This window comes from Leptopilina heterotoma, unplaced genomic scaffold (genome assembly GCF_015476425.1).
Source record: "Leptopilina heterotoma isolate Lh14 unplaced genomic scaffold, ASM1547642v1 Lhet_300, whole genome shotgun sequence".
NCBI classification, from domain to species: domain Eukaryota; kingdom Metazoa; phylum Arthropoda; class Insecta; order Hymenoptera; family Figitidae; genus Leptopilina; species Leptopilina heterotoma.
The window spans coordinates 733169-758730 of NW_025111004.1; the positions used below are offsets into that span (position 1 = coordinate 733169).

Sequence of the window (25562 nt, forward strand, 5' to 3'; positions counted from 1 at the left end):
CAATAAAAAAATTTTTTCAGGGAAACTAAGAAAATTGAGACATTTTTTCGACTTATAAACAAACCTTTCAAAAATCTCAACGTTTTAGTTTCAAAAAACGGATTTTTTATATGAAGATTGTTTTGTTAAATTTTATTAAAACTTTATGTGTGAGGAAAGATATCCACATTGGTAAGTTAAGGTTATGTACATAATGTTACTATAATGGAATATAATAACAATATTGTTTTTCTACTTTTATGAACCGTTAACTTATGTTTAAAAAATAAAAATAATTTGCAGTTTCCATATATTGTCTGAAGAGGTCCATCGTTGATGGACGAAAAGCTTCACATATGACAAAAAAGAATTGTTTGAATAAATGTGGATTGAATTTAAAAAAAAATAAACATCTTTTACTATATTAGAACAATCCAAAAAAGTCTAAACATCTTTAAACTAAAATTTTAGAATTATTTTTAACATTTTGAAGAAAACATTTATTTTCAAAATTTTTAATTAAAATTCATCAAATAATTAATTAGTTTATTTAAATTATACAAAAAATCTATTAAGAAATTCAATCTTATTTTTAAAAAATTGCATTAAATTTCTTTAAAAAACTAATTTGTATAATTTTTGTATAATGATTATTTAAGATTTAATTATCTTCGAACAATGTAAATAAAAATTTTTGAATATTTACTTTTTGGACTTATTGAAAATTTTGACAAATTATGGTCCTGTTAATAATTAAAATTCTCAAAAAATTTGATCATTTTTATTAATATTTTTTACTAATTCTATTATTTTTAAAAGATTTTTACAAATTTTAATTTTTTTTGAAGATAATTGAATTTTAAATAATCATTATTAAACAATTTTACTAATTACTTTTTAAAAATATTTTAATGACATTTTTCGAAAATAATTGAATTATTTAAAAGAGTTTTTGTATAATTTAAAAAAACTAATTAATTTTTTGATGAATTTCAATTAAAAATCTTGAATATAATTGTGTTTTTCAAAATGTTAAAAATAATTCTGAAATATTATTCTTGTATGTATATTAATTTTTGGAAATACACTACCGTCCGTGAGTATCAGGACGCCCCTTTTTTCATGAGTGCAAACTGAAAATTTAAGGTAATAATTATAAAAATAAAAAAATATTATTATATTTATATCGTGAAACTGCTTAGTATGTTAAATTTAATTTTTGGTTTTCGTGTTTTATGTTTTTTAATATTCTTCAAAAAAATTTGTAATCTTTTTCTAATATTTCCGAAGAAGAAAAAAACATCTTAAAGTCTTAGTCACATTTTTATATACACACAATGTCTTTAGTATCATCATAAGATAAAAGCAAAATATCGCGCGCGCGTAGCTCTGCTAGTTTATTTTATTATTTTATAACCCGGTCAATTCTTGACCAATTTTGATGAATCAAACATGAATTTTTTCAGAAAATTACATATTTTTAGAAAATTATATTAAATAAAAAAATTTTTAATATTTAAATACAGAAAAAGTAAAAATAAATTTTCTTTTACAGTTTTTACAACTTTCGACCCATTATTTTTTATTTTTTATTTTCTCATAATAATCTCTATTATTTCATCTTTAATTTAAAAAAAAAATTATCTTGGAGACTTTAATTAATTTTTAAATTTGTACGAACAGCATAAATTTGACTACCTCAGGAAATCTTTATATTGTAATTCATTTGTTTGTAGGACTTTTCACGGTTATGAACGACTTTCTAATCAAATGAAGGTAGAAATACAAATTTCGGTACTACTTTTTCTCGACATGATGGTATTTAAACTACAATATCTCAAAATTAATAAAAATCTCCAAGATAAATTTTTTTTTAAATTGAAGATAAAATTATAGAGATTATTATGCGAAAATTAAAAACAATGGGTCGAAAGTTGTATAAACTGCAAAAGAAAATCTATTTTTACTTTTTTTATATTTAAATATGGAAATTTTTTTTATTCAATATAATTTTCTAAAAAAACGTAATTTTCTAAAAAAATTCATGTTTGATTCATCAAAATCGGTCAAGAATTGACCGAGTTATAAAAGAATGAAATAAATTCTATGTAAAATTCAAACTTGTTGAAGTCCTACAATTTTAGATATTTTAAAAATTCCTTTTATATATATTTAGCTTTTATATTAAACTATTATTTTTCCTAGTTTCGGCAAATTTTGAGAACCACTTGCAGATTGCGATATTTCTGACGTGGAGTCACACATTTGACATAAATTTTTATGAAACGTATAAGAAACCTCGATACTAGGTCAAATGTGACCTAAATATTTACGATATATAACTAACAAATATAGAAAATAATACTAACGAATCTTAATTTTGTGACGCAGGTGTTCTATAACACTGTGACCTTTTTGTTATAGAACATTATTTGCAGAATGTGCATTCTTGTAAACTACTAAAAAATTTAGATAGGAAAAAAACTTTCCTATTCTTAATTTATTATTCCTGAGAACAAACTCAATTAATCGTTATTGGAAATAAATTATTTAAATGAAACGATAGCAGGATTATAAAGAGTCTACAAAAGAGGAATTGGGTCGATCAAGAAAACGAAAGAAGAAAATCCTGAGAAAAATAACTATAGAATCGAAAAGAATTTATTTTATAAAAATAAAAAAAAAATTCTACAAGATTGACAGCCTCTTTATTGATTTAAACAAAAACTGTTCATTAAAAATCGCAAATAAAACACACGAAATTCTAATTATATTAAATAATAATAATTATTTATACACTTGTAATATTTGAAATGTAACGGCAAAAATATTTCAAATGTAGGTTATAGAGACTTTGGCTTGAATATATTGAGAATGAGAGGGAGAGAGTGATAGAGTGAGAGGAAAGCTCTCGCAGGCAGACTCGGGAAGTGATTGGCATCCCCTTCACACTTACTGATTCGAATGAGCGATCGATACGTATTAGCGTTTACGCGCCACCGATGGAAGTTTACTCACTGGATGAAGTGTTTTTTATAGAGAGAGAAAGAGAGCGAAGTGCATTCGTGCAAAACTTGAAAACAAGCATAAAATAGATTGTACGGAAGAGATTATTAGGTTATAAGAGGTAAAAAATTGGGTTTAGTATAGTCGAGAGTGGTTTGGCTTTAAAAATAATAGACCAATTCACTTTTCCACTAATGAAAATACACGATTCTCACTTATTTCGAACCATAAAATTTAACTAATAAATATTCTAAATAATTGTTTACAATTTTTCTCAATCAATATATTTCAAATTAGTGTTTTATTAATTTTTAATTTCCATATCTGTACCATTAATTTTACAGTAAGAAAATTTTATTTTTGAATCCTAAAATAAGTAGCCAATCAAAAAAATATGTTTGAATTCAATGTAATTTTTAATGAATCAAACTTATTATGTGTTGAATCAAAATTATTATTGTTTTATTCAAACATATTGCATTCTCATGTATATAATTATTTATTTACAGTATAATAATAATTATTATTGCTCTTATAATACCTATAACACTATTTTAATCAGACAAAGTCGATAAATTTTTGGAAATATAGAAATCGCAGTAGTGGAAAGTTATTTTTGTCAGACAAAATGTTTGAAATTTGATAAATATGTTAGTAGTTTACAAAACTATTTTTTTCAGAAAAAAAGTTAAACTCTAATAATAATTCTTTTTTAAATAATAAAGTAAATATCATTAAGAGTAAACTGAGTAGAAAAAAAATCTAGTCAGCCAAAGTATTTGTTTTTCTCATCTAGAAAAACTTTCCAATCTGCTCTTGATATTTATATTAACAACTGTTGTTGACAATGTCGTTCTCAAATTCTACTATTAATTTAATTTTTGTTTTTTAGACTTAAGTATTGTTAAATAATTAATTTTATTTTTTCGTAACCCTTGTATGGTCCATTTTGGACTGCGGGAAAGATGATGTAAATAAATAAATAAATAATTAAATAAATAAATAAGTAGTTAAAATATTTATAATTTGATAATCAGTAGTACAATATTGTTTTAGTCAGTCAAAGTGGATAAAATTCTAGAAACATGGAAATTAATAGAGCAAAATTATTTAACCAGTCAAAATGGTTGAAATTTTATAATTATACCTATATTAACACAGTATTTCTAAAGATATTATAAATACTGTGAATCAGTAGTACCAAATTATTTTAGTTACGCAAAGTTGTAAAAGGATTGGAAATATTATTATCAGTAGTATTGTACTGTTTTAGTCAGACAAAATGGTTAAAATTGGAGAAACACATTAATTAGTAGTATAAAACTAATTTGGTCAGACGAAATTTTTCCAATACTGCTAATTCTGTTTTAAATAATAAAATAAATATTGTTAAATGTACTGAAAGTAGAAAAGGCAATATTTAAGTAAGCCAAAGTGGTTAAAAAAATTGAAAATATGATTATCAGTAGTATAATCCTGTTTTAGTCCGACAAAGAGGATAAAATTCTGGGAATACGTAAATCAATAATGTAAAATTAGTTTAGTCAGACAAAATTGTTAAAATTTCGTGAATACATATTAATTAGTAGTGAAAGAAATATTTCAGTCAAACAAAATGGTTAAGGGGCACACCTAGTGTGAGTGACTGAAAAAAACGGTGATTTTTAGGAATTTTTTTCAGGGAAATTATTGCATCCAATTTTTTTTAAAGTTTTGTAGGGGAGAGTAGGCTACATTGAACCAGCGTCAACAGTGAACCACTTCAATTTTCTGAGAAATGACTGAGTGAAATTTTTTCTTATTTAATATATAAGTTAGTTTTACTGAAACAAACTATGTCCAAAAATTTCGGGCACGTAGGTTTATTATTTACAAAGAAAAACTAAAAAAACTGTTTTTCACCTACAAAACAAAAAATTTGGTGGAATTATAATGACGTTTTTTTATTGAAATAGGAAGTTTTAAAAATTAGTAAACTTGCGATTTATTTCGCTTAGGGTGTCAACTTCAATATTCCGATGTGATAAAGAACTTTAAATCTTACACAAATTTATTATAAACAATTTTTGTTGTGAATGTCATGTGAATACAGTGAGTGCGGCATCATTGAACCACCCGAAAAAGCAAAGAATTTTCAATTTTAAGAGTTGTAAAATTGTCTGCTCTACTAATTAGTAAGAAAAATACTGGAAGACATGCTTTCATCACAATTGTGAACGAGATAAACTCAAACTGTCACTTTACCTACCTAACCTCACATTAAAATACATTAATCTCCTATATTAACAAGAAATAACAATTAAATAACAATTTTCTATTTTTTTGAGTAGAAAATAAGATTTTTTACAATGTGTAAGTGGAAATATTATTTTTGAAGTAAATTGTAGTGTTTTATTAGAGGTGGTTCAATGTAGACACACATCCTTCAAAATAAGAAAAGTGTGACTTGTTAGAAAAAAATTAAATTTAATTATTTAATCATAATAATTTGTGTTTGTAACGTGTTTATTAACTAAAGGAGTACTTCAGCTTAATTTTGATACAAAAACCTGATCGAAATTAGTAAAATTTTATTAGTTCTTGGACTTTATAAAATACCCGGTTCAATGTAGCCTACCCTCCCCTACATGTATATTTGTATAAATAGTGAACATTTTGTAATTTTTTTAAAGAAAAATATCTTTTTTTAAAAAAGTTATTCGCTATCTCCTGAGTATCCGAAAAAAAAGTTCTCCCACTGCTGCAGTGATTGCGGCCTTCTCAGTGACCTAAATCAAAAAAACCAAAAAAATTATTAAACTAGAAGATATTTGCCGTACAATGACCCTCGGACGAAAAAAAATATTGAATTGCAACAAAATGGCGGAGTTTTGAAAAAAGCTTATAAATTTCGCCTAAAAAATCCGATAGTTTTTGGCATCCCAAAATTTTATTTTTCATCCAAAAAAAACTGGAGCCTCATAGTATGGCAAATATCTTCTAGTTTAATAATCTTTTTGGTTTGTTTGATTTCAGTCACTCAGAAGGCCGCAATAACTGCAGCAGTGGAGAAACTGGTTTTTTTGGATATAGCGAATAACTCTTTAAAAAAAAAGATATTTTTCTTTGCAAAAATTACAAAATGTTCACTATTTATACAAATATACATGTACAAAACTTTTAAAAAAATTAGATGCAATAATTTCCCTGAAAAAAATTTCTAAAAATCGACGTTTTTTTCAGTCACTCACACTAGGTGTGCCCCTTAAGACTCTCTTAATCGTTTTTTAAATAATAAAATAAATATCTTTGAATGATATTTGAGTGGAAAGAAGAATATTTTTTCATATAAATCATTCTGCTAATGCTTTTTTTAAATAATAAAAATAAATATCGTGTCATACAAAAAAGTAGTGTAAAATTTTTTAGTTAAAAATTAGAAAAAGTATTAGAAGCATTATTATCAGTAGTAATATAGGTTTTATTCAGACATAGGCAATAAAATTCTGCTATATTTCTTTTATAAACAGTGCGGTGAAAATCATACCGAAACCATTAAAAAAAATCTGTCCGCGCAAGCGCGGACACATTCTCATCTGCGCTTCGCGCGGGGGCTCGCTTCGCTCGCAAGTTTCAGCGCGCCTCGGGGCGCGCGATTATTGATCGTCGCGCTTCGCGCTCCGGCGATTATTTCGCACGTCGCGCTTCGAGCTCCGTGTGTTGTTGCGCGCTTCGCGCGCAAATGGCTCGCTTCGCTCGCCGGGGTCTGCAATTGTTGTGCATTATTTATGTTCTTGTTTCCTATTATATGTTTCATAAAACAGTTTTTTTTTCTTAAAGTTACTACGACTTTAAGGATTACATTCTCATCACATGTTTTAGTTTGCTGATGATTGCGATATTAAGTGAATTTAAATGTATATTTTTGGTCTTGATGATTAAAATTGTAAACTTTCTCATATGTGATGAGAATACCATTTCCAACAAGATAGGACCAAAAATTGAAATGTAAAAAGGGGTCACACCAGCGCAACTGTATTAAAAAAATTTCATTGATTTTCTAAAATGTTATATCTTTTATGAATATATTTTAGTTATAACATTTTAGAAAACCAATAAAATTTTTTTAACCTAGTTGACCTCGCCTGACCCAAAAACTTAAAAAAAAATTAAGTTTCTATGAAAAAATGTTGTAGAGAAAAGTTGTTTGTATTTTTCTAATCGAAAGTAATATAAAATTAAAAATATTGAAATTTGAAAAAATTGAATTTTCAAAATTTTGAAACTACTGTAGTTTGTGTAGTTTTCGACGAAAATGGCTGGCTAACGAACTCGATCTGTATTTTAACAGTAACCTTGTGCATGCAAAGTTGCAAGTTGATGCAATAAGTTTTTCAAGAGTTATCGTAGGGACACCATTGTGTCTACAGACAGACACGAAGACAGACATACAGACAGACACTTTTTCTAGACCATGTTTAACAGACTCAGGGGACTCCAAAACGTCGAGATTTCAAGAAATTAGCCAAAGTCAATTTTCGACCAAAACTAATACTTTCTCATGTAATAATAATGTAAAAATGATTAAAAACAAAAAATATATTCAAATAGTGCAATTGAAAATGAAAAAATCATATTTCGAATTTTATATCGGTTAACCAGAACTCAAAAAAAAATTTGTTTAATTTAGAAATACTAAAAAATTAAATTTTTAATAGCTTTAAAAAAAAATTTCTGAGTAATATGTAAAGCAATATTTCTAAACAATGTTGAGAGACAAAAAAAAATATTTTGATATGAAATATCAAGAGATATTTCTGTCTGTACAGACAGACAGACGGACAGACACTTTTCTAAAAACCATTTTTTTGGAATCAGGGGGTCATGAAACGTAAAGATTTAGCAAAATTAGACATTGCTCAAAATCGCACAAATCCAAGACTTTCTCATTTTTGATGAGAATGTAAAAACAAATTTTATGGAAAAAATCAAAAAAAGGCAGAATTTTTGAAACTTTTGAGTTCTTTCTTGTTCCTAATTTTGTATTTTTACCTAAATTTGGCATCTAAAAGAAAAAAAGGAAGGTTTCGATATGTTTTTAATGTTTTCTCATGTTTCGGCTAATGCTTCACTCACTATAAATCTCAATTTTTTGCACTTTTTTGGAAAAAAATTTTTTTAATTTGTGTAAAAGATGCAATTGTCGATTCTAATGTTAAGAAAGGTGTATTAGCATAATGTGAACTAATTTTTATTAACACGGCCCCAATATGACAAATTTTCTACTGAAGAGAAGGGTGACAAAAAGTCCAAAAAAAGCAATAAATAGCAAATTTAAAAAAAAAAAAAAAATTCATAACTTTTTTGTTTTTTGTTGTACTGAAAAGTGTCTAAAGGAAAAGTTGTTTGTTTTTGCACCAAATTTAAGGAAAAAATTTTAAAAAAATATTTTTTTGAAAATTGTAAGAAATACAAAATTTTGAAAATTTCAAAATTTTGTGTTTTTGTTGTTTTTTGACGAAATGGGCTGCCCAACGAACTCAGGCTTCATTTTTATGGACTAAAAAAGTGTGCCAAATTGCAAGACGATTCATAAAAATTTATTCGAGTTATCGTGGCGACAAATTTTTCTACAGACAGACAGACAGACAGACAGACAGACAGACAGACGGACAGACACTTTTCTAAAAACCATTTTTTTGGAATCAGGGGGTCATGAAACGTAAAGATTTAGCAAAATTAGACATTGCTCAAAATCGCACAAATCCAAGACTTTCTCATTTTTGATGAGAATGTAAAAAAATATTAGTATTAGTATAAGTCGTCTTTAATGTTTAATCAGACCAAATAATTGAAGATTTGGCTATTATTGTTATAAATATTGGGATAATTGTTATCGATTGTGATCAAAGTAAAAAAAGTAATATTTAATTGGGCAAAGTAACTACCTATTAGTCAAATATGAGTAGCAGTAGTAGTATACTGTTTTAGTTAGACAAAATAGTTGAAGTTCGAAAAATACAAGAATAAGTAGTACAAAATTATTTTAGTCAGGCAAAATGATTAAAATTCAAGAAATACATTATTAAGTAGTACAACATTATTTTAGTCAGACAAATGGTTGAAATTTGATAAGTATAGTAATTAGTAGCACGAAACTGTTTCAGTCAGACAAATCGGTTCAAAATCTGCTAATGATTTTACAAATAATAAAATAATGATTGTTAAGTGTAATCAGAGTAGAAAAAATTATTAATTTTGATACTTATTACCAATTATTGTATATTAATTTTATTTATTATTATTATTATTATTATTATTATTATTTTTTTTGCTTAGGGACTTTTGGGAAATCTGCCTACAGATACCTTGAATTCCGCACTCCAAGGTTATGTGGGGTTGGTATGATAAAACAAAAGGAAATATAAAAAAAAGAAAAATAAATATATATATTATAGTAAATTTAATAAACTGGCGACCTACTACCAGCCCGACCCACTAAAACCCGTAACCCTTCTTTTGGAGCCCTTTACCCTCCCTCGGAACTGTCGTAAGACTTTAGCCTTCGAGGGTGGCGCTCCAACTCTGTCGCTAATGCGACTTTCTGCTTTTCTCTGCGGTCATCCTGCGTTAATAGTTAAAAATTCAAAACTATTTCAATATAAAAGCGGAATTAACAGCACAACAATAAAAAAGCAAATTCTAAAAAGTGTAAAAAGTCAAAAGATAAAATTACAAACGGATATATAAAAAAAAGAAAAAATAAACGCGTATAAAATATTGAAAACCTAAAACTGTACAAAGATGAATAAAAAACACAAACAATTAAAAAATGTATAAGGACAAATAAATCACAAAATAAATTAATAAAAAAAAAAAAAAAACAAATTAAAAGCTGTTTAAATTACGCTTTTTGGCAGCCGTCGAGATCCTTCCTCGACATAACCGAGATTATGAAGTTCTCGACTTGCCGACAATTCTCTTCTGACTGGGTCATCAGCGATACCATGTTCTCCGGTGTAACTTGACTGTTTACAGCTTCTAACATGGCCCGCCTCTCCAAGTCCCACTTTCTGCATGAGAAGAGGGTGTGCTCCGCGTTGTCCTCAGGGAACTGGCAATATGCACACACCTCGTTCTCGCGTAATTTAAAGCGACACAGGTACGAGTTAAAACACCCGTGACCTGTGAGCGCCTGAGTCAAATAATTGGAAACCTGACCGTGTTTCCTATTTATCCAGGTGGCGAGTGCCGGAATAAGGCGATAAGTCCATCGACCTTTTTCCTCACCATCCCATCTTTCCTGCCATCTTTCTATGAGCCTGTGCCTCGCTTCTTTGCGGATCAGGCCCTTGCTTGGTCTTAATTCCTCATCCAAGGAACTTCTTTCTTTAGAAAAGAGAAACATTTCTTCCCTTTCCCTCGCCAAAAGATCTGCTGGCGGGACACTTGCAAGGACCTGCACAGCACTCGTTAAGAGTTTATTTTGAAAAAAGTCTGTTTTGATAAAATGTCGACGTAATGTTTATCATATTGTTTTCTTTATTAGTGCTTCCGAATATTTATTTACGTAAGTGTTTTCCGGAGTGGAATTTCCTGCTGAACACGAATATCGTATTTATTTTTAAATTAATTCAGGTTGTTCCATAAAATTTAGAAAAAACTGAAATATTGACTCACGGGGCAAGAATAGTTACAGATAATACGGCACTGTAAAAACCTGTTAATGCCATTGCAAATTTTAAAAAAGTGTTTAATTGTTCTTTTTAGGTTGATATACATAATGGTGCGTAATTATATGCGGAAAACGAAGCTTATTGACCAAGAAATTGGTGGTCGTCTGAAGAAAATTGATTAAAGCTTTGATTCTAGTTCAGATGAATTTTAATACGATAATTGCAGTTCAGAAAATGTTCAATTCATATTTTTAATACTTGAGATAACAATATTGAATAGTAATCCAATAAAATAAAGAAAACGAAAATTTACTGATTTTCTATAACATTTTTAGCATTCGAATTCATTTAACTATCCTTGCCCCTGTGCTAGGGCAAAGGATAGTTAAAAATTTTTTTTTTCTTTTTCATTCGTATCTCGTAGGGATTTGAGTCTACAGTAAAATAATGTATAGCAAAATTATAGCCAAATAACCAGGCTTTCCAAAAATACTTTTCGTTTGCAGATACATAGGTCTTAACTAACTATCCTTGCCCCATCCTCCCCTAATTAAATAAGTTTGAAAATAATATTTTTAATAAAATTCTAATTTTGTATTTAATTATAATCGTCACAAAGTTACGAAACTGAAAATCAAATTTCAATATGGTAAATCAAATTGTTTACCTGATAGCGAATGAAATTAAAAAGTTCATTTACTCTAAAACATTAACAACTACTGAAAGCAAAAGGAAATAAGTTACATAATGATAAATACAATTATTTCTTTAATTCACTTGCTCAACTTATGAAAAGATTTTTTAAGTAGAAAAAACTTTAAAAAAATATAAAAATAATTCAAAATCAGGAGAATGTTTATAATGAAGATAAATAAAGTAATATTTAATAAAAAAAATAATAAATGGTGTTTGAATTGATATTAATGTCGTGGTGTATTTTGTTAAGCACTACAATTATATATAATTGCTATTAGGTTCTACTACTCATCTAAGTTTCTAATGTTTTATTTTACTTCTCTTTTTTTTATATATACTCCTATGTATGTTATACAAAAATTGTAAAATGTTAACTGTTCCTTTATGGGCTTATTAGCCCTAGGAACGTATATTAATAAATAATAATAAATAATAATAATAATAAAAATAAAAATAATCAGAATAATAATAATAAAATGAAATAAAGGTTCCTGCAATTTAAAGTTGAGTGTTTCTTTTTTTTATTTAACTATGGAAAGGGGTAAATATTTTACTTTAACTTTTGCGAAAGAATTCGTTTACCATGACGAGCGACATTGTTTCCAAGAACAAACAATTAATCAGCCTCTTGACGAACGAAAAGTAAAGAAGAATGAGAAAGAATTTCAAAGAGAGGATATAACTGAAAATGTGAAATTTTGCAATAAAGAAAATAAAACAGTAAATAATAATTCTTTATTACTTTCATATATTGTTTAGGGTAAACAGAGAACAAAAAAAAATAGTTAATACTGTACCAAAAATTTTATATTCGACAATTTTTATTACAATAAAGTGAAATTTTTTATTAATATCGTCACATACGAAAGAAGACAAGATTTTTTTTAAGAAAACTTTCCTTTTTCCAACAAGAAATTCATTTTTATCCATTTTCTTTTCATTTTTCTATATATACTCTTTTTCAGACGAAAAATATTTTTGCTGACTTCAGGAAAAAATCTCACGAAATATCTACTTGACTTTCGAAAATTTTTTTACAAACACAAAAAAAAAGATAAAAAATAGATGACAAAAAAGGGATAGAATAACAATTATAATAAGTGAAAATGAGGAGAAAAAAAAGGTTAAAGATTGAGAAAAAAGAGTGTTATTTAAGCGACGATGACATTTCTTGGAAAAGTGGATGTTTTCTTTTTACTCTGCAACTGGGAAAAAATGAAGACGAAATAAGAGAGGACCTACCTTTAGGATAGCAATGTTAGGTTGTTTGCTGAGGCAACTCGATATCTCGTTTAAAGAGAAAAAGAGCAGGCGTGAGTGGAACGGAGTTTTTTTTCTTTTTTTTTTTGAGTTTCGTTTCTCTTGATGTGTACACATTGTCACTGGCTTCGGAAAGCTTTTCGAACGTTAAGATCAGCACTGAGACATCAAGCCAACGTTTATTTGGGTCAAAGATGTAAGACACGAAATCCAATCAGCAAACACAAAGGGTTTGAGATACTTTAAAAGAACTCAACACCTAGTATAATTCAAGAAAAGCTAAAAAACAACTCTAACTCTATTTTACCTCCGCTACTTTTTACTATTCAAAGTTTTTATCATAATTCTCTTTTTATTTAACAATTTATACATTTTTTTTAGAAACTTTTCATAAAAAAGACTTTAAAGAAATATAGGGGAGAGTGGTCCTAAGTTGGCCGTGGGCCTAAGTTGGCCACCCTGCATTTCTCAGAGATGGTATACTGGACGAATCTATAATTTTGTGGTATGATATATTGATAAACCATGATATAATTTATGGACCTAATTATAATCTAAGATTCTTCTACGCATTGTGAGGACAATAATATTGTTTTCGACCAAAAAAATTTGATTTTTCTTGTTTTTTCGAGAGCAGCTACAAGAGATAAATTAATAATTAAAAATTTCTAAATGAGTGTGTGCGCTAGTTCCTTTATTTAATGTTGTAATAAGAGGTTCTGTTGATTTTTTAAATAAATTTTTTTTATTAGCGTAATAATTTGAAACTTGTAAAAATCTACAGTGGTCCTAAGTTGGCCACCTATTGTTTTTGTTTGTTTTTATTTATGTTTTGCTTCTTTTTTGTGTTTTTCATCACGAGAAAGACCTTAAAAGTGTAACGTAGGAATTAAACAAAGACAAAAAACAAAAAAAAAATGGTTTAAAAAACATTAGAAAAGACATAGTACAAAAACGCCTGTCTCCACAGCCATCCACCACTGCAAATAAATGAAATAAAATAATCCTTCATTTTCTAAACAAAAATAGTTCAATAATGCGTTTTTATTCTGCTAAATGTATCAAATTTGTCAAATTTCTGCGTAATTGAAAAGAATATGCATTTCTTCCTTATACACAAGCGAAAAAAAGTGGTGGCCAACTTAGGACCGCTATTTCAGAAATGTCCAAAATGCAGCTTTTTACTATTTATTGTATTAAGACTACAAAAGCCATTCTAAAACGTTCTAAATACCACAAAATTATAGCAAAACGATCTCTGAACACTAATATATACTTGCCGAAGTGATGAAATTTCATTTTGTTAATATTTTTGACCAATTTGCTTAGGCGGCCAACTTAGGACCACTCTCCCCTACCATTTGTTTATCATATATCATTTATTAAATATTAAATATTGTATTTTATTGACAAGTAAATAAAGAAAAAAATAACTAAACGAACAAAAAATAAACAAGTAAATAAACAATTAAATTAATTAATATATAAAGAAATAAATGAATACAAAACTAAACAAACAAATAAACTAAAAAATGACTTCTTTTTTGTAATATAAACATAAATTTCTAAAATATTTGGTATCTATTTGGATATTTATAGCTGACCTAATGAAAAATTTTTTTTCCTATTGTCCATATGAACAGTTAATAGAAAAAAAGTAAAATAATAAGATTAAAGAATAATAGAAAACAATAATAATATTAATGATTCTATCACTCAAGAAGGACTGAAGAGGACAGCTTTGCTGCGTTGATAACGTTAAAGGAATTGTTTTAATTTTTTCCATTGGCTTGACTCGGAGTGATCGTTAACTTCAACACTTAATTAATAATAAAAAACCCTAAATAGATAATAATAAAATAAAACTTGAAATACAAATAATCATAGATCTAAAGAGTGTTTAAAAATAACAGAAAAAATAAAAATCATTTTAAATGAATAAAAATAAATTATTTATTTACATATAACCGTCTTTAAAAAAAATAATTTTATTTAGCAATCTTTATTATAGTTATTAATATATTTATAAAAATCTAATTTTTGAGACTGAATACAAATAAGTATAAAAATGAAAAAATATAAACGAATTAACAACAAAAAAAGGTATTGAAAAAATTAATAAATTAAAAACAATAAATTTAAAATATAAATATTAAAAATCAGAAATGACAATTAATTAAGAGATTCAACAAATATTTAAAACATACAAATTACAATAAATAAAGAATGAAAAATAATAATAATAATAAATTTTGATTGAAAATATCAAAATACACGCAAATTTACAAGAAATACAAATTAAAAGGTATTAAAAAAATATAAATTACAAAAAATTATGGAAGTTCATCCAAAGAAATAAAAAAAAATAACCTATTAACATTCATAAAATTAAAATTTTATTGTTAATAGAGAATTTTCAGTAAAAGCAAATGTTAATTTTCAAGAAGAAATTTAAAAATAAACTCCAATTTATAAGATAAAACCAAATTTTTGATTTCAAACATTTTGCAAAATTTTGTTCGCGCATCACTGGAAAACGTTTTGCCCGATTGAAGTAAAATTTGTCAGTCTTTTAGGTATTAGTGTAACTTAAAACATTAGCCATATTTGATGAAAAAATATTAAACTGAACAAAAGCTATGAATTTTTCAAAAAAAAAATTTTTTAATTTTTGCAGATTGGTATAAATTTATTAATTATATGCAGTGCCGCTCAATAGGATTTGCCCACCCTACGGCAGATGAAGACATTACAAAAAGTTTTTTATTTTAATTTCTAGTAAAGATAAAAAGTAGGTTAAGGTATTATTTCATGCAATGCAATCAACAGCTCAATTTTTCATTTTTATGAAAAATAGACATTCTGTATTTGTAACAACTTATGAAATTTGAGTTAAGATTTATTAAAAATTTCTGTGTTCTTTCTACAGTCAGAGATTAAATTCTAATACAAAAAAATGTGGTAAATGACAGTCAAATTTAAATTATAAATTCTATATTGTTAATAATATTTTAACATACATATATTAGAGATATTTAAAATTGCTAATTAAAACTTTGATTAAATATTAATTTACAGAATCACTTCATAAGTTATAAATTTTAATGTTAATATATTCAGATATATTAAATATTAATTGTTAAAGTCAATTTTATAGTTCATTTTTATGATATTCACTATTCGACAATTGTCTTTAATTTCTTTCACTTCAGATGTTCAAATAATTATGTTTTTTTTAAAGTATGTAATACAAAAATTAATTTTTTCCCCTAAAAGTGTATCTATTTAACTTTAAAAACATAAAATAGTTTTTAAATTAGTCAAATTTTTAAGAAACTACAGCGTTTTTTGTAAAAAAAAAGTCAATTTTGCAATTTTTTGGTGTTTTTTTCCAATTTTTTTTCAAAATTCTTTTAATTTATCAAACTATGAATAATATCATTGTGTTCCTTACTAAAAAAACCAACCAAATCACTACACATAATTTTTTTTACTTCAAATAGAAACTTTATAAAACAAGTTGAAAGTAAAAAAAAAAGTAAGTGAGTAAATTCACGTACTCCTTCTAGGGTTAATATTATAATTTTTATTATTATTATTATTTTGAATTATTCTCTAATATCATTAATAAATAATTACATTTAATATTAAATATTAAATATTTTTTTAATTGTAGTAAATTAAAGGTTAATTATGACCGAGCAGAATAACTTACAATCATTAAGGATTTCCTGATTCTGAAAAAAATGATAGACATTAAAGTAACGTAATAACCTGCGATTCAATGTTATCGAAGGAGGGTTCTCGGAATGTGAAAGATGAGAGTTTTTAGGGTGTGATCAGATTCCAGTGACGAAACAAATCAAATGGTACTAAACAGTCCACAGGGAATTTTTTTTCTCAGACTACACTTATCACTTTTTTATCATATAGGGAAAAATATTTTTATTCTCCACTCATCTATCCCTCTATTTTAATACTTCTCCACAAATCACTTTAAAAATAAAAAATTTGTATTCAATAGCAAAAATTTTCTCAATCTACGTCTTTAAATACGTCACTGTCATCGAAACACCCAATTTTTCCCCCTCACATTCCATTCATCGTTTCACAATGAATGAGACGTAGAAATTTTTTTTGCACTATTTTATATACGCATTATTTCACTTTCCTTCTCTTCATTGCTTCACTACCTTTTTTTTGAGAATGAAAAATAAAAAAAAATTTCCTTTCGAAAAAATATTTACACGAAATTCATTATTGTCGTGATGTGAAAATATTTCACAAGGAGAGGAGGGACAGAACTTTTTCTAGATGAATAAAGAAGATGAATAGATGAATAAAGAAAAAAAGTAAAGTTTTGTTAAAAATTGAAATCAGGAGTTTGTTTTTGTTTATATATTATTTGGTTGATGATTTGAGGAAACTGTCAAAACATGCCACCCACCATCGTTTTATTGATCGCAAGGAGAGAATACGCAAGAACACCGGTTTTATATATCATCGTTGCTTTTTCAGAAAATTTCTCCTTTTTCCGTTCTTAAAAGCACATTTAGATTGTATTTTAATGTTATATTATGAAAATATTATCATTAGTTGATGAAAATTAATCTACTTACGTTAATTCGTTGATGATAAATTGATTCACAATAGAGATAAACTTACAGCAAACCACAATATGCGAACGAGATGCTACAAAGTGGCAACCATATTGAAATAGAAAGCGCCACTTGCGGTGCGCACGAAAGCTTTCGAGCTTTCGAGCTTTAACCTCCCTTTATCTACCCACGCATTAACTTTGAAGCTGGATTTAAATTTATGCCAAGTTTATATACTTAGTTGATACTATCGTATTACACACGTTCATTGACGTTGGCCTTTTATTATTGTGTATTACAGCATCATTATTTATTCACCTTGAGGAAAGGAAAAATGTGTAGGCATTTTGGTTATTTATATATTATGTGTATATTTTCCTCTTTTTTTTGCTAATTAAATGGTTTAATTTTCTTATAAGCATATATAAAGGAGTAAGAAAAGAGAAGAAAAAATTGCCAAGAAATATGTACCCTACATATTTTAGAACACGATTCTCTCATACGAAAATGAAATTCCTTTGGTGTTTAATTAAAATTTTTGTTTGTAAAATATATTTTTATGTAATTACAAATTTTTGAATTTCATCTCTTTTTGTTGTGCTTGTAATTTATTTCTTTCTTTTAGACAATAGTTTGTAATTCATTATTCGCTTTCAGACAAAAAAATACTTTTATTCTTTTGTATTTTGTGTTTGTTATTTTTCATTATTTTAGATATTATTTTAATTTATTATTTTAATTACCTTTTTTATTTTTTAAATTTTTCTACTATTACTTTTTCTATAAAATTATATCGTTATTTTATACTTAAAATTTGTTATTATCACTCTCATATCATTATTAGTTAATATTTATTTTTATATTATTTATCACTTCATTCACAATTTTTTTTATTATTTATTACTTAATTTATATTTTTATCTTATTTATTACTTCATTTATTTCTTTTCATCATTATTTATTATTATTTATATTATTAAATTTAATGTTCCTAGTTTCCATTTGCCAAATAATTAAATTCCATTGTAGGGAATCTATTTGAGCAAATCCAATCTACTTAAGCATGAATAAGTAATTTTGTTTAATTATTTGTAATTATTAGTAAGTAAGAGTTTAGTTCTACAATAAAAAAAATAACATTTTGCATAAAACTAAAAAACTTTTAATTAGATTGACGCAGATTCAAAGAAATTATAAAAAACTTAGAAAAACAATATTGGTCAGAGAATTCAGAAAAATGTCAGGCAATTTTATCAAAAAGTGCTGGAAAAATGTCAAATTTCTGCAATTATTACAAAAAATTTGTATTTTTTGGCGTCGAAAAACAAGTTTTTAAATACTTAAAAGCATTTAATTTTCCTAGAATTTTTTTTCACCTTTAAAACTTTTGAATAACACTTGAATTTTAAAAAGTTTTTTACTTTTTTTTAAAAGTTATTTTAAATAATTAAATTCTAGAAAAAGAATTTCTTAACGTTATTTATTCTAAGTAACTTAGAAAAGAATTATGTAAAAAACATTTGCAATTTTTAGAAAAAATTGTTTTTCATAAGGTTTTAAACTAAAATTTAAAAAAATTCCAATTGCTGTAAAAAAATTAATAATAATAATAAATATTATGGAAAAATTAGATTGAAAAATTTTAATTTAATTTTGTAAAGATACTTGAATTTAAAAATAAAATCGTATAAAGAATAATCAAATTAATCATTGTTATTATTATTTGTTTTTATTATTTCATTACAGAGTTTTAAAAAAACTGCATTTTCAAAGAATTTTAATTTAATTAGGGTCAGTTGGGGTAAATAGAAACAGATTTGCTAAGTTTCACCAATAACATAAGTTTTTTCTTTTAAATCGGAATACTTTCGGTTTCCTTGTGTATTGAGTTATTATTACACTTCCGTGAAACAATTTTATGGTGAAATAAAAAATATGGGTATCATTAAATCTCAATAATTAACTGTTTCTATTTACTCCTAAATTTTTCAACTTTGCAAAAATTTAGGGGTAAATAGAAACAGTTGATTATTTCTTACAAAAATTAAGAAAAAATCAATTTCAAGTATGGAAATGTTAAAAGATACAAAGAATTACATAAGGAATTGTGTTATTTATAAAATAATTAAAACTAATAAATAATAATGCATTACATAAGTTTAAAAATAAACCATGCCAAAAGTTGAAACATATTACACAAATAAAGGTTTGTTCTCTCTTATTCTCTCTCATTCTCTCCCGTTATCTCTTATTCTCTCTTATATTATAGTGTTGTATTTGATAGAAATAATTTTCTCATTTATATTATAAGAAATATTATTGAAATTTCTGCTGTTTCTATTTACCCCGAATTTCCAGTTTTTAGGGGTAAATAGAAACAGTCTCCTATTTTGAATTAAAGTTTGGAAAATGAAAAAATCAAAGTTGATTTTTGTTGTAGTATTAATAAGAGATAATTATAAATTTTAGTATGAATTTTTAGTTTATTTTTTTCCAAATGCGAGTCAAAAAAGTGAAAGGATGTCTTGTTTGATTTTCAATTTTTTATGCAATAGGAAATATTTTTGTATATATTGCTGTTAATTGACAAATGGAAAATGAGAGAATACTTAGAACTTGTTGGGGGTGATATAAGCTTCAAGATGTAAGGCCGTATTTATTTAAAAAATTTTTGATTTAACTAAAATAACTACTGTTTCGATTTACCCCTTATTTCTATTTACCCCATCTGACCCTAGAATATTATTAAATCTAACAAAATGTCATAATTAAAATAATTTAATTTCTAAAGAGTTATAATTAAAATTTTCAGCTAAAGATTTAAACTTATTTTCGGAAAGTTGTAATAATAAAATTTATATATCTTTTACCAATTTCAATTTCTCGAGTAAAGTACTTTTTAATTGTTAGTAATTATTAATTATAAACAACTTGACATTATCAGACGATTTTATATAATTAATGTTAAAAGTTTTATCGTCTGAGAGAGATGGGATTTTTTTGCTTCGTTAAAAGCAGGAAATAAAATGTCTAAACCAAAGCGGATTTTTCTGCTTGGAATAAAAAAGAGATTTATACAAATATAATGAAACTATAAAAAGTATATAAAAGTATGTAATACAAGTAGGTATAATAAAATTAAAAATTATTATCAATATAAATTAATTTCCGTTCGTTGAAAATTCCAATTATTCTTATGTCTGACTGAACTGGTTTTCTCTATGTACTTAAGTACAAATTCCAATTACTCAATGTCTGACTAAAATCAGATTTCTCTACTTAAGAAAAAATTCAGATTTTTTCATGTCTATCTGAGTATAGATGTTTCTACTTGAGTAAAATTCATTATTCTTCTTTTCTTTTGATTTTTTGAAAAAAAGTTGTCATGTCTGGCAAAATAAATAAAAATTATTTGAAAATAAATTTTTTAGAAAAATCGAGTTTCTTCTCCTTTCTCTTAAAGTAGTTTTCATGTCCGCATTTTATATACGTACCATAATATCATAATATAGATAAAATTTTGAAATATTAAAATTTAGAATAAAATTTCCTCTTCTTACTTTAAATATTTCATATCAGGCACATCCTTTTAAATATTATAAATCGTTAAATATTTACGTTGTCTAAAGAATTACTCTATCCTCATTTTATCTGCTGCTAAATTTCAAAAATGAAATACTGTTAGAGGTTAGAGAACAAAAAAAAAAGAAATAAATAAAATAATCTGCGAGAAGAGTTTAAACCAATTTAAATGAATTAACCTGGTGCTGTGCCAGAAACAGTAAATCGGACCTAAAGAAGGTAATGACCCTTTAAAATGCATGTGCACTCTGCTTTCACATAAATGCATAATCAAATTTTAACCCACTTGCTAAATTTATTCAAATACGGATTTATAAAACCATTTCTGTTGCTAGTAAGAGACAAATTATTCAAAAACATAAAATCTCTTAATAGCTCAAATTAAAAATCAAATTAAATAGAAATAAAAACATTACATTTTGAGTAATGTGGAAAATTTATCAAAATTCTTAAATTTAAGAAACTAATGTTAAAAATCATAATAGATATTTAATTTTATACTCTTATTTGAACATTTTCAAATAAGCTAAAATTGTAGCCCTTAAAAAGGACACAGTTTTCTTTTGTTATAGTAGGTAAAGTTAAACTTTCAAAAATTCAAAAGTAGGGGAGAGTCTCCAGTTGTGAGACGGGTTTCATTTTTGACCCGTATATTGTAAACGGGTAAACGAAATTGTAATTAAAATACACCGTTCGAAAGGTAACAGAAATACGCAACTTTTATTCAAAGAAAGTGTAGTGTTTCGATGAACTCAAAAAATTTTACGATACATTTTCCGAGCACATCGCTTTTGTCAAAAAAAAAATGTCTCCAGTTGTGAGACACTCATTAAAAATTGCTAAAATTGAATAAGTTTGACATAAAACGTTATGTTTAGTAGAAATAATTAAATATATTAATAATATATATTATTATATACTAAATAATAATATTTATTCGCCAAAATATGACTATCAAATAAACACAAGCTTCAACAAGAGCATTAAAATTGATTTCTTCTGAATCAATTGACTTTCTTCCACTTGACATGCTTGCAAAGTCGTATTTTTTATGCTGCCCAGATGGGTGTTGACACCGTCTTACAACTGGTGATATGCTGTGTCTCACACCCAGAAATTGGCGCTATTTTGAAAAAGGAAAATTAAATTATTTTCAACCGTAGATTGGAACAATGCAATATTGCATCACAAAATATAAGGAAAACACTAAAAGAAAATGCATTACATTTACCTTTTCCAATTAATTAACTTGGAAAAAAAGTACTTTGCATTTTTTGAAAAAACGCTTTTTAGTCGATTATCACACACAGTGTTGGTATCTAACAAAAACAGTTTATATATCCGCTTCGGCGTACACGAAAAAGTTGGCTCATATAAAAAGAAATGTTTTTATATAAACCAATCGGCTTTTTAATATATGGGCAATTCCACGCAAGATTTACCTATGACCTTGAGAATTCGGTTAAACATATTTTTTTCTCAATCTATATGGAAAAAAAAGAAATACGTGTTTTTTTATTTTTGTTTAATCGCCCAAATTTTCGAGTTATGAATTTTCGAAATTTTGGATTTGTAACTGTAGACATATTTTCAGTAGCTTATAAGTCTGAAAATATTGAGTTTAGAAAAAACTTGTCAAGGAATGAAAGTTTTAGTTTTCTTTCAACTTTTAAGAAATGTAAAAAAAAATTTTTTTTTTAAATTTTTTAATAAAAAAAAATTTTTTTTTTTAAACAAATTAATTTTTTTTAACTTTGGACCTTTTTTTTTTTTTAAATTTATTTATACCTTATAATATACAGAAGATTTTCCAAAAAGTTTTGGAGTGGGCCGACGCGTTTAATGAGTTGTACAAAATTTTCAAAAATCACGTGCAAGGTGCTCGCGTTCTACGAAACGCCTCACAATGGAATTTTTTTACAATTTACTTCTCAAAAAATGTCTACAGACTAAAATTTTTAATCGATTCGAGTGTTAATTAATTTTTTTATTTTAATTTTCAAAAACACAAGGAAAGAAAAAAAACATTTAATACAAATTTATATAAATTAAATTGTATATAGTTATTGAACAAACTATTTCATACGTTCACTATTTTTTAACATATATTCTTTGTAATAAACTTCAATGAAAACTATGAAAAAAATTCTTTTTGGTGCAGAGGAACCAAAGTTCATTATTTGTTAACTATTATTGTTTATAACAATTAAAAATTGTTTTTTAACGAAAGGGAGATGTATTCATTAAATGAACCTAAAGTACAATATGAATATGAAAAAACAAAGTTTTTTTATGGAGAGGAACCAAAGTTAACTATTTGTTAACTAATATTGTTTATAACAGTTTAGATAAATTATTTTATGTTTTACTATTTATTTGGTGGTCGTATATTATATTAATTGAATTTGATTTAGGACATGTGTAGTAGCAAAATAAGAAAATAATCTTTCATTTTTAAAGGAAACTACACAATTAATTTGTTAACTTTTTGTTTTTAAAAAAAATTATAAACAATTGAAGATTCTTAGGTTTGCATGGAGAGATATCTTCAGAAATTGTTCTCCTTTTATTTAAAACAAAAAACACTCGAATCGATTAAAAATTTTAGTCTGTAGACATTTTTTGAGAAGTAAATTGTAAAAAAATTCCATTGTGAGGCGTTTCGTAGAACGCGAGCACCTTGCACGTGATTTTTGAAAATTTTGTACAACTCATTAAACGCGTCGGCCCACTCCAAAACTTTTTGGAAAATCTTCTGTATATTATAAGGTATAAATAAATTTAAAAAAAAAAAGGTCCAAAGTTAAAAAAAATTAATTTGTTTATAAAAAAAAATTTTTTTTTATTAAAAAATTTTTAAAAAAAATTTTTTTTTACATTTCTTAAAAGTTGAAAGAAAACTAAAACTTTCATTCCTTGACAAGTTTTTTCTAAACTCAATATTTTCAGACTTATAAGCTACTGAAAATATGTCTACAGTTACAAATCCAAAATTTCGAAAATTCATAACTCGAAAATTTGGGCGATTAAACAAACATAAAAAAACACGTATTTCTTTTTTTTCCATATAGATTGAGAAAAAAATATGTTTAACCGAATTCTCAAGGTCATAGGTAAATCTTGCGTGGAATTGCCCATATATAATATATTTATATAATATATATATATATATATATATATATATATATATATATATATATATATATATATATATATATATATATATATATATATATATATATATATATATATATATATATATATATATATATATATATATATATATATATATATATATATATATATATATATATATATATATATATATAAACGGGCTTATATTGCCCTTTCGTACAATGTACTGAACAATGAAAATCTTACGTTACTAGTTGACCGCCTTGTTATTATTTTTGTTGAAAATCTGCTTGCGCAGTTCTCTAACAAACGCATTAAGCGAAACGCCATAAAAATTTACTCTGTCATAAAAGTAAAACTGATTTGCCTCACGACTCAACCTATTGACCACTGAATTTTCTAAGTAATTAGTTCTAATAAGTTGTTAATTAAATAATGGAACTTCATTTCTGGGAGAATGCTTTGCTGCAAAAAAACAAAATAAACTTAAGAGATCTGAACAATTAAGTAAACCATTAATGACTTTAAATAAAAACAGGAGATCTGCAAAAAGAAATCTCTGAGATATAGTTGGAATATTAAATCTTTTTCTAAGGTCAGTATAGTCGTTATCATAGAAGTCGTAAGGCACTCCAATTTGTTTGGCGAGGAAACGAATAAATTTGTTCTGAATTCTCTCAATATCATCCACCCAATAGTCCTGATAAGGCCTCCACAAAGTAGACGCAAACTGGATGACAGGTCTGACTAACGTAAAGAACAATATTTTTATTGCTAACTCGTTTCTAAAATTTGAGGCAGTTCTCATGACAAAGCCCAATACCCTGTTCGCCTTACTGATGGTGTAATTAATATGATCATCATAATTAAAAAATCTATTGAGCATTACCCCAAGGTCACGTATAACTGTTACTCTAGAAATAATTTCATTGCCAATTAGATAAAGGCAGTCAGGAAAATTTTATATTTAAAAAAATTTTGTTTTTTCTTCTTTAAAAATTATCTAGAAATATAATTGTATTTTTGAAAATACATTATTTTATAAATTAACAAAAATTATTCAACTTATATAATTTAATTCTCGTCGTTAAATTCTGATAGAAATTGATTTTAAAAAAATTCAGCTTAAATTTCAGAAAATATTTGACTATTTAAAGCGTTATAATAGGAATTTTAGGAATTAATTAAATTTTAAAAGGTTTCAAATTAGATTCCTTGAAAATTTAAGGGAAGCAAAAGTATAAAAATATAAATTGTAATTCCTGTCGAAAAATAAATAAGAATATGTTTTTAATTTTTTGTTTAACAAAAAGTATTGAAGTTTTGAATAATTTAATTTAGAAATTCCGAAGAAATTTGTTTCTTGAAAAATAAAAACAATGGAAAATTTTGTCAAATTTCATTGAAATAAATTGAATATTTTAATGAATTTTTGATTTTTGAAGAATTTTTATTGAAAATTTGGAAAATAATTGAATAAAAAAAAGATGTAGAATAAACTTATTACCAGGATTGTTCCACTGCTATACTCTAAAGTTCAATTATTTAATAAAAAAATATCTTACATTCAAGTTGCTGTTAGAAATATTTTGGCGACTTCTATTCGAGTTGTTCAAATATCTAAATTTAAAGAAAAATTGTTAGAAAAATT

General features: G+C 25.7%; 1 protein-coding gene across 2 annotated transcripts in view; it reads right to left on the bottom strand.

Moving 5' to 3' along the window:
- LOC122504508 overlaps positions 1 to 25562 on the bottom strand; it is a 94803-nt gene that overhangs the window by 22475 nt on the left and 46766 nt on the right. The window contains exon 1 of one of the 2 annotated variants that reach the window (XM_043615655.1): positions 17216 to 17303. The exons of the other annotated variant lie outside the window; for it this stretch is intronic. The gene's annotated coding sequence lies outside the window, so the exon portion shown is untranslated. Of the gene's footprint in view, positions 1 to 17215; positions 17304 to 25562 lie in introns of those variants that run through there. 2 annotated transcript variants of the gene reach the window in all.